The sequence below is a fragment of the Oryctolagus cuniculus genome, chromosome 3 (assembly GCF_051225735.1).
Source record: "Oryctolagus cuniculus isolate XC-2025 breed Fujian yellow rabbit chromosome 3, ASM5122573v1, whole genome shotgun sequence".
Taxonomy (NCBI): Eukaryota; Metazoa; Chordata; class Mammalia; order Lagomorpha; family Leporidae; genus Oryctolagus; species Oryctolagus cuniculus.
The window spans coordinates 118,382,838-118,397,288 of record NC_142869.1 but is presented as its reverse complement, the minus strand read 5'-3'; positions in this window follow the sequence as shown (position 1 = coordinate 118,397,288).

Below are 14,451 nucleotides of genomic sequence, written 5' to 3'. Positions count from 1 at the left end.
AGAAGTGAGATCACAGGACAAACCCCTGTCCCCAACATTGGAGAGAAGAAAAGAGGACACAGAGAACCACAATGCCTGAGACAGAGGAAACCCAGGAGCAGGAACCTGGCATGTGAAAAACCTAATGGATCCTGTGGAAAACTCTGTGAGCTCAAAATTCCAGGAGGCCCCTCCCACTCGTGTTTTACTTCCCAAAGCTCTACCAGATACTCAGAGGGAAGATCAGAGAAAAATCCCCTTGTACTTGGGGAGGGGGGGAATGGGCAGGGTGGGCAATAACCTTCCATCAAAGAATCCTGGTTTTAATAAGGTTTACCCTCAAGACTATGACACAGCCCAGCCCTAAGATGTTGTCAGAACCCAGCTGACCAGGGGGAAGAAATCAGTGCTAGTTTTGCTGTCACAACTCAGATCATCAAAGTGAGAGACATAGTGAGCCACAAGTGCTCAGTTAAGATGGAAAAGGCATTGTGGCACAGTGGATTAAGCCACCACCTGCAGTGCCTGCAGTCTCTATGAGCACTGGTTCAAGTCCTGGCTACTCCGCTTCCAATCCAGCTCCCTACTAATTTGCCTAGGAAAGCAGCAGAAGGTGGCCCAGATATTTGGGCCCCTGACACCTACATGAGACCCAGATGGAGTACCAAGATACTGGTTTCAGCTTGGCCCGGTCCTGGTTATTGCAGCCATTTGGGGAGTAAAACAACAGATGGAAAACTTTTCTCTTTCTCTCTTTAGGTATAGCTTTCAAATGAATAAACTAAATCTTTATAAAAGTCAGGCTCAGTACCATGCACTAGGGATCTTGGAACATCTCCCTTGTGCCTAAAGGGGGTTCCTGAACTGCTTTCGAAGTTTTAGCCTTTCCAATAGATTGCATGATTTGCTACCTCTGTTGGTTTGCTCTGGCTTCCACAACGAATCACCGCACACTTAGCGGCTTGAAACATGTTAAGTTTGTTTTACAGCTACAGGTCAACAACGTATCTGTGAGTCTCCCTGGGCTAACATGATAGCGTCAGCAAAGCCTCCTTCCTCTCTGGAGTCCAGGGAATGGTTCACTTTGTTACTCTCTCTCAAGATTTGGCAGAATTCAGTTCCTGGTGAGTGAGTCCCCATTTCCTTGCTAGCTGTCGCTTTAGCCATCCTCCAGCACCCAGAGTCCTCTCCCTGGACCTGCACGGTACCCCAAAGAACTCAGTGCTAGGAATATTCGGGGCCCAGAATCCACCTCACGCCACCATTTCTCCGAGTCTTTTGGTGACATCTCTCCCACTTCAACCAGGAAAGGTTCTCCCTTTCAAGGACCCACGTGATTAGCTTGTGTCCACAGGAATAAGGGCTCCTTCTCAGGTTCCATACCTTCAGTCACACGGGCAACTGCTGTTACTTTTGCCGTGTAAGGTGACACAGATCCCAGGGATTAGAGTATGGACAGCTTTGGGGAGAGTTACTCTGGGGCTCACGCTGCTGATGTAGATGTGACCGCACGTACCTGGATTTTACTTGTAATTTCTATGTGTGCTATATAAGTCTGGGTATCCCCCAAAGGCCCATGTGTTCGGGACTTTGCCCCAAAGTCTTATGCTGAAGGTTAATGGATTGTTGATAGATAGTGGATTAAAGGCAAAGATGGAATCCAGTTGTGGTTTCTGAAGCTGGGGTCTTTGGGAAGTAATTAGATTGAATTCAGTTGTCAGGGTTGAGACCCCATGATTAAATCATGGTGGCTTTATAAAGAGAGACACATGGACAGCTACACTCCCTCTCTCTCTCTCTCTCTCTCTCTCTCTGCTTCCTGGTTCACCGTGTGATGAACCATCCTCTGACCTAAGCCAATGGGGCTCCCCTCCAAGCTGTGTGCTGAGACCTAAGCAGCCCCTTTCGGGTGCTATACTGATGAAGCCTGACTCGTAGGACTAGTATCACTGAATGAATTGTTTCTTTATCATGTTTGAGGCTGTTTTAGATGCAGGACTTTTAGGAAGAAGAGCCTTATAAACCTCCATCTGGCGCTGTCTCCATAGGCTTCAAAGAGCCATTTGCTTTTCCAGATGGTGTTTTAAAGTCTGTACATCAATCTGGGTATACACAATAGCACACAGGACTCACATTTAGGTGTAAACTCAGAAGAATACTGCAGATAACAGACAGACAAATCCCAGGCAGTCTTTACGTGTAACTTGTGAGCTGTGAAAGGCAAACTCTGGAAGTGGTAGACAGTAAGTGTGCAGGGGAGGGTTGGGATTCAGCTGTCACAGATGCAGGCTTCTCCCTGGGTGGCTGTGCCTGAGCGCTCTTACTGTGTTGGAGACACGCAGCTTCCAGGGTGGAATAAAAACACGGTCACACAGATTTAAAAGAATGCAGCAGTACTGTGGTCCCCAAATCATGGAAGGGCTTCTCACCAGTTGACTGCTTCTCAATTCCAGGCCAGCTCTTCTGCCCCAGAATCTTAGCCATAAGCCCTTCTGCAGGGGAACCCCAGATAACACCTTCGCCACCAACCTGGGCTGCACCTCCTCTGTGGTCCAGGCACTCGTAACGTCCTGGCTTCCCGAATGGGCCACTTACCGCTTGATCTAGCACCCAAAGACATGCCCTGTGAGCCCCAGACCATGTCGTGTCAGTCTGTAGAAGTTACAGACTTTCTAGCGTTTGTTCAAGTTCTCCAGATTCCTTATGTTAAGATTAATGCAGTCACTGGTTATGGGATAGGTTAAGCAAGTTTTTGACATAGTCTTGCTGCTGTGACCACTGCTAACATCCAGCAGCTGTGTCTCCAACTCCTATTCCAAAGCACCTGTCTCTACAGAATTCCCCATGCATTTCCTCTTACTTGATAGAAGAGGACCCGTATCTCCAGTTAGTTTCTTGCACTTAGTAAATAATCTTTTCCTTCAAGGTGCTCAGGCTATGGGGAGAGAGACAGAGACAGAAATGATTATGAGAGTTGAAGGTGGAGCTGGCAGTGTGGCTTAGAAGGTTAACCTCTACCTGCAGTGCCAGCATCCCATATGGGCTACACCACTTCCCATCCAGCTCCTTGTTAGTACACCTAGGAAAGCAGTGGAAGATGACCCAAGTACTTGAGCTCCTGCACCCATGTAAGAAACCTGGAAGAAAGTCTTGGCTCTTGCCTTCAACCTGGCCCCGCCCCAGCTGTTGTGGCCGTTTGGGGAGTGAACCAGCAGATGAAAGAGATTCTCTCTCTCTCTCTTTCTGGTTTTCAAATACATAAAATAAATCTAAAAAGAAAGAGTTGAAGGCTAGGGTGGAGGCAAATGGGGGCTGGTGTTGTGGTACAGTAAGTTAAGTGGCTACCTGCAACACTGGCATCCCATCTGAGTGTCACTTGAGGAAGATGGCCCAAGTGTTTGGGTCCCTAACACCCACATGGGAGACCTGGATGGAGTTCCAGACTCCTGGCTTTGGCTTAGCCCAGCCTCAGCCTTTGTGGCTATTTGGGGAGTGAACCAAACAATGGAAGAGTCTCTCTCCCTCTCTCCCTCTCTCCCTCTCTCCCTCTCTCCCTCTATCTGCCACTCTGCCTTTCAAAGAAAAATAAATAAATATTTGAAAAAAGGAAAGGATAGAGGCAAACATGGGGCACCAAGGGAAGCAGAGGAAGGGTACCACGCCCACCGGGAAGGGCCAGGCAGAGCTTCCCAAAGGAAAGAACACCTAAGCTGAAAGCTACAAAGAAGTTCTCTGTGGTCTTGAATGATAATGCTTTTTATATTTTTTAAAGATTTTTATTTATTTATTTGAGAGGTAGAGTTACAGTGAGAGGTAGAGACAGAGAGAAAGGTCTTCCATCTGCTGGTTTACTCCCCAAATAACCGCAATGGCCCGACCTACACCTATCCGAAGCTAGGAGCCAGGTGCCTCTTCCAGGTCTCCCAGGCGGGTGCAGGGGCCCAGGGACTTGGGCCATCTTCTACTGCTTTCCTAGGCCATAGCAGAGAGCTGGATTGGAAGAGGAGCAGCTGGGACTAGAACCGGAGCTCATATGGGATGCCGGCGCCGCAGGCAGAGGATTAACCTACTGCGCACGGCATCAGCCCTGATAATGCTTTTTATTATTTAAAAAAAACTGTTAAAGAAAATTTGGGAAGACTCCAATGTAGACAAATTTACCCATAATTCCCTTCATTTTAAATCCTACACTTAAAAATTTCAATGCATTTCTATTCTTTTTTTGATGCAAAGGCTTTCAAATTTAAACATATAAATTTTACATCTAGATACCTTTTTCCAAGCACTGAAGACTCCACTGAGCACTACTACATAGAGTTGAAAATACATTTGAAAGAATCAGTATTTTGCTCTAATTCTTTGAGTGTTTGGGGACTTTCCATGTATCTTTCTCCTATTTATTTTTTACTTCTGGAATGGACCAAGGACATGGTGTCCGTCATTTCAGAATTTAAAATGTATCATGCCTTGTTTCATTCACTAGAGTGTCGTCGGTCACAGTGAATGTTCTGTGTGTACTTGAAAGAGTATTCATTCTGCTCATGGATGCGTTGCTCCAAAATGTCAGTTCAGTCAACCTTTGCAGTACATCAAGCTCCACATAGACAGCCGCAGGGCCAGTGAGAGCCACCTGGGCCTCACTGAGGAAGAATGACTACATGTGGGCAAAGAAGAACAGAAGAAACTGAGAGGCAAGATTTCATCCTAGGAACTGTTGTAAAGATGTATTCATGCATTTGAAAGGCACAGGGACAGAGAGCACACACAAGCATGCACACACACACACACACACGCACACGGGGAGAGAGAGAGAATGAGAGAGAGAGAGAAGGAGGATCTTCCATCTGTTGGTTCACTCTCCAAATGGTAGCAATATCCAGGGCTGGGTCAGGTTGGAGGCAAGAGCCAGGAACTCCATCCAGGACTCCCACTTGTGTGGCAGCGACCGTCTCCTACTGCCTCCCAGGCATATTAGCAGGAAGCTGGGTTGTATGCATGGAGTAGCTGACTGGAACCGGGACTTCAGCTGGAACCAGGGACTTTGACATGGGATGCAGGCATCCCAAGGAGTGGTTTACCCTGATGCACCACACACCCACCCACCCCCACGATAGGGATTTTTCTTGCAAGCTTCCTGGAAGAAGTGCAAAAAGAAGAAGCACCCAGTGCTTCCAGCAACTTCTCAGGGTTTTCTAAGAAGTTCTCAGATGGATACAAAACCATGTCTGCTACCAAAGAGAAGGAGAAGGAGAAGGAGAAGGAAGAGGAGGAGGAGGAGGAGGGAAAAAGAAAAGGAAAGGAAAGAAAAGAAAACTCAAAGACATGGCAAAGGCAGACAAAACTCATTATGAAACAGAAATGAAAACCTACTATCTCTCCTAGAGAGGAAGCAAAACAGTAGTCCAAGGACCCTGCTGCACCCAAGAGCCTCTTTTGGCCTTTTTCTTGTTTGGTTCTGAGTGCTTCCTCAAATCCAAGAGCATCTCGCTTATCCATTGATGATGTTGCAGGGAAACAGAGCAACGTGCAGCAACACCGTGGCTGGTGAGAAGCAGCCTGATGAAAAGAAGGCTGCCAGGCTGGAGGTCACTCGCAGAAAAGATACAGCTGGGCACGAGTAAGCCAGCAAGGCTGAAGGAGCAACAGAAAGAAGACGAAGGGAAGGAGGAAGATAAAGATGATGAATAAGTTTGTTCTTGTCTATGAAGCATTTAACTCTCCTGTATGCAATGATTCATTTTAAAGAAAAATATTGAAATGCAAGACTGTTGTAAAATTTATCTGGAAACCATCCAGTGCATTTTTTAAATAATTAGCACACTACTGAATGTGTCTTATTTTTTTAAGATTTATTTATTTATTCAAAAGTCAGAGTTACACAGAGAGAGGAGAGGCAGAGAGAGAGAGAGAGAGGTCTTCCATCTGCTGGTTCAATCTCAATTGGCTGCAACAGCTGGAGCTGCGCCAATCTGAAGCCAGGAGCCAGGAGCTTCTTCCAGATCTTCCACAAGAGTGCAGGGGCCCAAGGACTTGGGCCATCCTCTACCGATTTCCCAGGCATAGCAGAGAGCTGGATCGGAAGTGGAGTGGCCAGGTCTCGAACCAGCACCCATATGGGAAGCCGACACTTCAGGCCGGGGCATTAACCCACTGCACCACAGTGCTGGCCCCTGCATGTGTCTTTAGATAACCCTGTCTTGGTGGTATTTTCAGTAGCCACTAACCTTGCCTGGTACAGTATGGAGGTTGTAAATTGAGATGAATAGTTTTTAATTCAGTAATTAATTTTAGAAGGGAAGAGAGATCTCCCACCTTCTCCTTCATGCCTCAAAAGCCTGCAATAAGCCAGAGTGGGCCAGGGCCCAAAGTTGGGAGCCAGGAACCCAATCCAGGACTCCCACATGGGTGGCAGGTTTCTGATTACTGAAGCCATCACTGCTGCCTCCCAGAGTATGCGTTGGCAGGAGGTAAGAGTCAGAAGTTGGAGCCAGGAATCAAATTCAGGTGTTCTGATGTGGGACACTGACATCACAATCATAGGATGGAGGCTCAGAGGAGTTCTGTTGATGCACAGCACAAATTAGTGTGTGTGTGTGTGTGTGTGTGTTTAATGATTTATTTATTTGAAAGAGTTACAGAGAGAGGTAGAGACAGAGAGAAAGGTCTTCCATCTGCTGGTTCACTCCCCAGTTGGTCGCAGAGCTGGGCTTATCCAAAGCCAGGAGCCAGGGGCTTCCTCTGGGTCTTCCACACAGGTGCAGGAGCCCAAGGACTTGGGCCATCCTCTACTGCTTTCCGAGGCGAGCTGGATCGGAAGAGGAGCAGCCAGGACTAGAACTGGCACCTATATGGGATGCCAGTGCTTTAGGCCAGGGCTTTAACCTGCTGCACCACAGCGCCAGCCTCATGAATTAGTTTTATGTAGGGCATTTCTTTCTTCATCTTCAATTGCCTCTTATGCAGCTTATACAAAATAATGGTTACGTTATCTGTTACTCTGCAATTACAAAAAATATTGCAGTTGTTTTGTTGATGGTCTGATTGCTTCTAAATAAATAGTTTTTTTATTACAAAAAAATCAATTGGGTGCGTTTGTTTGGAAGCTTTATTCTAAATCCATTTTTTTTAGTTTGTATTTTTTAATTTTTATTAAGATTTATTTTCAATTAACTTCACACATATGATTAACTCTATGTTAAGTAAAGAGTTCAACATATAGTATGGAAAAAAATGTTCCTCAACATTCAAGACAAGGGCTGTTTAAATCATTGCTTCTCAGGGGCCAGCTCTGTGGCATAGCGGGTAAAGCCGCGCCTGCAGTGCTTATATCCCATATGGGCACCATTTCGAGTCCTGGCTGCTCCACTTCCAATCCAGCTCTCTGTTATAGCCTGGGAAAGCAGAAGATGGTCCAAATCCTTGGGCCCCTGCACCCATGTGGAAGACCCAAAAGAAGCTCCTGACTCCTGGCTTTGGATCAGTCCATCTCCGGCTGTTGTGGCCAATTGGGGTGTGAACCAGCGGATGGAAGACCTCTCTCTCTTTCTGTGTAACTCTGCCTTTCAAATAAATAAAAAAATCTTTAAAAAACAAAAATGCCTGTTTAAGTCCTTTGCCCATTTCTTAACTGTGTTGTTTGTTTTGTTGTTGTAGAGTTTCTTGATCTCTATTTTTTGGTTATTAATAATATAAGGCCGGCGCAATGGCTCAATAGGCTAATCTTCCACCTAGCGGCGCTGGCACACCGGGTTCTAGTCCCGGTCGGGGCGCTGGATTCTGTCCCAGTTGCCCCTCTTCCAGGCCAGCTCTCTGCTGTGGTCCGGGAAGGCAGTGGAGGATGGCCCAAGTGCTTGGGCCCTGCACCCCATGGGAGACCAGGGGAAGCACCTGGCTCCTGGCTTCGGATCAGCGCAGTGCGCTGGCTGCAGCGCACCAGCCGTGGTGGCCATTGGAGGGTGAACCAACAGCAAAAGGAAGACCGTTCTCTCTGTTTCTCTCTCTCATTATCCACTCTGCCTGTCAATAATAATAATAATAATAATAATGTAATCTGGTTATTAACCCTTTATCAGTTGCATAGTTTGCAAATAATTTCTCCCTCTTCATTTTGCTGAGTGTTTCTTTTACAGTACAGAAGCTTCTCAATTTGATGTAATCCATTTGTCAATTTTGGCTTTGATTGCCTGTGCCTCTGGGGTCTTTTCCAAGGAGTCTTTGCCTGTGCCAATGTCTTGCAGGGTAATGTTCTCTAATAATTTGCTGGTATCAGGCCATAGATATAGGTCTTTAATCCATTCTGAGTGGATTTTTCTATAAGGTGTAAGCTAGCGATCTTGCTTCATACTTCTGGGTGTAGAGATCCAGTTTTCCCAGCACCATTTATTTTTTATTTTATCTTGGTTTGCCATGCATAAATTAAGGTTTTTATGTGACTGAATGTATCAGTCTCTTTTTTTTAAAGAGTTATTTATTTTATTTGAAAGTCCAGAGTTCTCCTGAAATCCTTCTCCACACCTGCACCGTGATTTCCAGAGGGAGGCAGCTGTTCCTGTCATCCTGATACCCAACACCTGCACTCCAGTGGCCCCTCCCCTGGGAAGGGTGGACACGCTACCCCAATTCCTGTTTCTCCTGAGTCCACAAACATGGACGCCACGGGGCATCTGCCTGCACGCTGCTGCCTCTCAGGCATGTTGCCCACTCCGGAAGGTCCTGTATTTTTCTTACTTTTCCTATTTTCCTTTATTTGTTGTCCAAAAAGTAGTAGATTTCAGATGCTCTTTCACACTCTGCTTTTGTCTTTTTTTAAAAAAAATATTTTATTTACTTGAAAGTTTGAAAGGCAGAGTGACAGAGAGAGAAAGAGAAAGAGAGAGAGAGAGGGGTCTTCCATCTGCTGATTCATTCCCCAGTGGCCACAACAACCAGGGCTGAGCCAGGCTGAAGCCAGGAGCCAGGAATTCCAACTGGATTTCCCACGTGTGTGGCAGGGCCCAAGCCCTTGGGCCATCTCTTGCAGCCTTCCCAGGCACATTAAAAGGGAACAGGGTTGAAAGTGGATCAGTCAAGACCTGAAACAAACAGGGCTCATGGGGGATGCCGGCGGTGGCATGATCTGCCATAATGTCCAACATGTGCTTTTTTTTCTTTTCACTTAAAACAAAACAAAAAAACCAGGCTGGCTCTGTGGCATAGCAGGTAAAGCCATTGCCTTCAGTGCCAGCATGCCACATGGGCACTGGTTCCAGTGCCAGCTGCTCCACTTTCCAAACCAGCTCTCTGCTATGGCCTGGGCAAGCAGTGGAAGATGGTTCAAGTCCTTGGGACCCTCCAGCCACATGGGAGACACGGAAAAAGCTCCTGGCTCCTGGTGGATCGGCCCAGCTCCGGCCATTGCAGTCATTTGAGGAGTGAATCCATGCATGGAAGACCTCTCTCTCTCTCTCTCTCTCTCTCTCTCTCTCTCTTTCTGCTCCTGCCTTTCTGTAACTCTGACTTTCAAATAAATAAATCTTAAAAAAAAAAAAAAGACCTAGTATGTGGATTTTTTTTTTTTTTTGACAGGCAGAGTGGACAGTGAGAGAGAGAGAGACAGAGAGAAAGGTCTTCCTTTGCCGTTGGTTCACCCTCCAATGGCCGCCGCTGCCAGCGCGCTGCGGCCGGCGCACCGCGCTGATCCGATGGCAGGAGCCAGGAGCCAGGTGCTTTTTCCTGGTCTCCCATGGGGTGCAGGGCCCAAGCACCTGGGCCATCCTCCACTGCACTCCCTGGCCACAGCAGAGAGCTGGCCTGGAAGAGGGGCAACTGGGACAGAATCCGGCGCCCTGACCGGGACTAGAACCCGGTGTGCCGGCGCCACTAGGCGGAGGATTAGCCTAGTGAGCCGCGGCGCCGGCTAGTATGTGGATTTAAGAAGAAAAAAACCCTCTACATGTTCATGAATAACTTCTTCGATTTTTTCTTTTGTTTTTATTTATTTAAATTATCTTTTTAAAAAAATTTATTATTTATTTGAGAGGCAGAGTTAGAGAGGGAGACAGAGGTCTTCCACCCGCTGGTTCACTCCCTAAATGGCCACAACAGCCGGCGCCGCGGCTCACTAGGCTAATCCTCCGCCTAGCGGCGCCGGCACACCGGGTTCTAGTCCCGGTCGGGGCGCTGGATTCTGTCCCGGTTGCCCCTCTTCCAGGCCAGCTCTCTGCTGTGGCCCAGGAGTGCAGTGGAGGATGGCCCAGGTGCTTGGGCCCTGCACCCCATGGGAGACCAGGAAAAGCACCTGGCTCCTGGCTCCTGCCATCGGATCAGTGCGGTGCGCCGGCTGCAGCGCGCCGGCCGCGGCGGCCATTGGAGGGTGAACCAACGGCAAAGGAAGACCTTTCTCTCTGTCTCTCTCTCTCACTGTCCACTCTGCCTGTCAAAAAAAAAAAAAAAAAAAAAGGCCACAACAGCCGGAGCTGTGCCGATTTGAAGCCAGGAGCCAGGAGCTTCTTCCGGGTCTCCCACGTGGGTTTAGGGGCCTAAGGACTTGGACCATCTTCCACTGTTTTTCCAGGCCACAGCAGAGAGCTGGATCAGAAGTGGAGCAGCCGGGACTCAAACCGATGCCCATACGGAATGCCGGCACTGCAGGAGGCAGCTTTACCTGCTAGGCCACAGAGCCAGCACTTACACTTCTTCTAATTTACCTAAAAATATCACCATCATCTATTGTCTTCCACTCTCACGTTCATGTCGGCTTTATTCTGGGGTCTGCAGTTGAGCAGATCACGTGCTCACCATGCATTCTTGTGTTAAAGCGTCCTCAAGCGCCTCTTGGTTCAACGAAGCTCAGCCCAGCTCTGTGCTCCCACATTATGACAGCTGAAGGTCACTGTAATAGAAACCACAGCCGTAGAACATTTCCTGCATCTCAGAACGTTGTGTTGAGCTGTGCTGTTGAGGTACGTGTCTCAACAAGCGGTATGCGTTCAGAATTCCCTGAGTTCTTGCATCTTTATCCCATTTCCCTGACCTTGATACAGAAAATCTATATGAATGGAAATGAAATTACTGATCCACACTTTCTCTCTCTTTTTTTTTAAATGCAGCTCATTTTTCCTTCACTTTGCCTGTTTTTCAAAAGGCTAGGGAGAGAAGCCAGAGCTGTGGCATAGTGGGAAAAGCTGCCGCCTGAGTGCTGGCATCCTATGTGGGCGCCAGTTCGAGTCCTGGCTGCTCCACTTCTAATCCAGCTCTCTGCTGTGGCCTGAGAAAGCAGCAGAAGATGGCCCAAGTCCTTGGGTCCCTGCACCCATGTGGGAGACCCAGAGGAAGCTCCTGGCTCCTGGCTTCAGGTCGGTGCAGCTCTGGCTGTTGTGGTCAATTGAGGAGTGAACCAGCTGATGGAAAACCTCTCTGTCTGCCTCTCCTTCTCTCTGTGTGTAACTCTGACTTTCAAGTAAATAAATAAATCTTAAAAAAAAAAAAAAAAAAAGAAAGAAAGAAAAGGATAGGAAGAGTTCAATTCCTTCCCGTGCAAGTTATTTAATATGTTTGCTTGACTCTTCTGGTGTTCAAATTGTGATCACGTACTACTATATGTGTTAGGATATAGTGAACGCATCACTCCAGAGGTGTTTTTCCTGCTCCTCAATGGTAACTTTTATTTAAAAAAAGATTTATTTATTTATTTGAAAGGCAGAATTACAGGGAGACAGAGGCAGAGAGACAAGTTTTCCATCCGTTGGTTCACTCCCCAAATGGCCAATCTGAAGCCTGGAGCCTGAAGCTTCTTCCAGGTCTCTCACGTGGGTGCAGGGGCCCAAGGACTTGGGCCATCTTCTACTGCTTTCCCAGCCCATAGCAGAGAGGTGGATCAGAAGTGGAGCAGCACCCCAAACCAGCACACATATGGATGCTGGCACGGCAAGCGGCGCCTTTACCAGCCACGCACAGCACCGGCCCCCTCAGTGATCACTGTCTGATACAGAGCAGGCTCTGAAGGGAGACTCTGCCTGCTGAGCTGGGAAGGTGGGGATGGAGCTCATCCTCCAGAATGTGGAGGCCCCAAAGCCGAGCTGAACGACAGCGATTATTCTCTGTTTAGAGATGGTGACTTTCTTGGAAAACATGTAGACTGCAATCCCTGTTGAAATGGCATCCCATGAAGCCACCCATTCCATTCCAGTTCCGGTATCTTTCATTGCGTGAATAACGTCCATGTCTCTTTTATTATATAAACGAATGCCGTCTAAAACGATGGCACCCATCGTCTCTAAACTTAAGTTTTGTTGTTCTACATAAACATTTCCAAATCAAATCTATCAGTGGAAAAAATCATAAGCTCAGTGATACCTTTGTTCCGTCACTCATCAAGCGTCTCTGGAGAAACTTCTGGAAACCTTAGAACAAGCTCACTGACAGCTTTATTGTTCCTGAGGCTCTGTGAGGGGGTTCAGCTTTGGGCACTCCCAGGCTAGCCAGAACTTCTCCTTGCACTTTCTTAATACGTCCTGTGCTGATGAGAGACTTTAAACCTTGATGCAGTGCAATTTATCAGTTTTCTAATTTTATGCTTACTGCTTTCTAAGTTCTGTGTAATAAATCGCCTTATGCCAAATTTGTGAAGTTATTTTCTTTTAGGTTTTCTCCTAGAAGCTTTATAGAATTACTTTTTATGACTAAGCCTCTGAACCAACTCAAATTAGTTTTTGCAAATTGTGTGAACATGTTCTTCCATACAGATAGGTATTTATTTCAGCACCATTCATTGATAATTTATTTTCTCCCTGTATTTTTCTTGAGGAGCCTTTCTTGAGAGTTGTAAATTTCTTAATCTTTTTTCTTTTCTTTCTTTCTTTTTTTTTTTTTTTTTTTTTTTTTTTTTTTTTTTTTTTTTTGACAGGCACAGTGGACGAGAGAGAGACAGAGAGAGAGAGAGAGAGAAAGGTCTTCCTTTTCCATTGGTTCACCCCGCGATGGCCGCTGCAGCCGGCGCACTGCATTGATCCGAAGCCAGGAGCCAGGTACTTCTCCTGGTCTCCCATGGGGTGCAGGACCCAAGCACTTGGGCCATCCTCCACTGCACTCCCTGGCCACAGCAGAGAGCTGGCCTGGAAGAGGGGCAACCGGGACAGAATCCGACGCCCCGACCGGGACTAGAACCCGGGGATTTGATTGTCCCTATTGTTGTTTTTTTTTTTTTAATGAAGATTTATTTATTTATTTATTTGAAAGGAAGAGTTATAGAGAGGCAGAAGCAGAGAGAGAAAGAGAGGTCCTCCATCTGCTGGTTCACTCCCCAGATGGCTGTCGCTCCCCCTCTTTGTGGAGGAACGACACAGGACCCTGCACTGTTCTTTTATCTGCTCGGCCCTCCCCGGGTTTGCTGCCGGTTCTTCCCGGGTTGGCTACCGTCCCTTCCACCTCCGTGGAAGGGCGGTTCCCCCTGCCACTTTCCCCACTTCCGCGGGGGAGCAGCACACCGCTGGCTGGCTCTCTCGGGGGCTGCACAGGTGTTCCTTCAGATAGATGTTCCTGGTGCATGTTGTCTCTCTCCTCCTTTATAGTCCTCTTCCACCAATCCCAACTCTGCTACCCACACGCCGAGTACGCTGCTCTCCTCCAATCAGGAGCAGGATCAGCTCCTGCAGGTCATCACTCAAGTTGGCGAGAGGCAGCTGCGTAGAAGCTGTTAACTCCTCTCCCAGCGCCATATTGTGGGAGAGCAGATGCATAGAATAAGTCTTAATTCGAGTAACTTAGTCTAGTCCGAGTTGCTCCCCACAGATGGCCAAAACAGCTGGAGCTGCACCGATCTGAAGGCAGGAGCCTGGAGCTTCCTCCAGGTCTCCCACAGCTTTCCCGGGCCACAGCAGAGAGCTGGATCAGAAGTAGAGCAGCCGGGACTGGAACTGGCACTCATAAGGAATTCCAGCCCCTGTTGGGTGATTTTTAATTAAATTCTATTCATATTATTGCTGGCTGTCTTGTACCTATTTTGCTCTTCTCTTTCTTGCATCTTAGGTAGTAGCTTAGATCATTGTTTTAAGTTTTCTTCTTTTCCCATGAGAGAATCTTGAGTTACAAATTGCTTTCTAAGCACTTCTTAGCTGCATATCACACAATTTTGTATGTTGTGCTGATTTTTATTTACCTGAAAGTATTTTATAATTTGTCCTCATGATTTCTGTCACTTTTGAGATATTTATTATTTACTGCAATAATGCTATTTGCCACCCCCCCCTATTGGTATTCTCACTAGACAATACAACTGAGAGTAATGCCACATTCCTTTCTTTTTTGTTTTTTAAGATTTGTTTGTTCGAAAGGCAGAGTTACAGAGAGAAGGAGAGACAGAAAGGGGAGAGCAAGAGAGAGAGAGAGAGAGAACTTCCATCTGCTGACTTACACTTCAAATGGCTACAATGGCTAGGGCTTGGCCAGGCCTAAGCCAGGAGCCTGGACCACCATCCAGATCTCCCATGTGGGTGG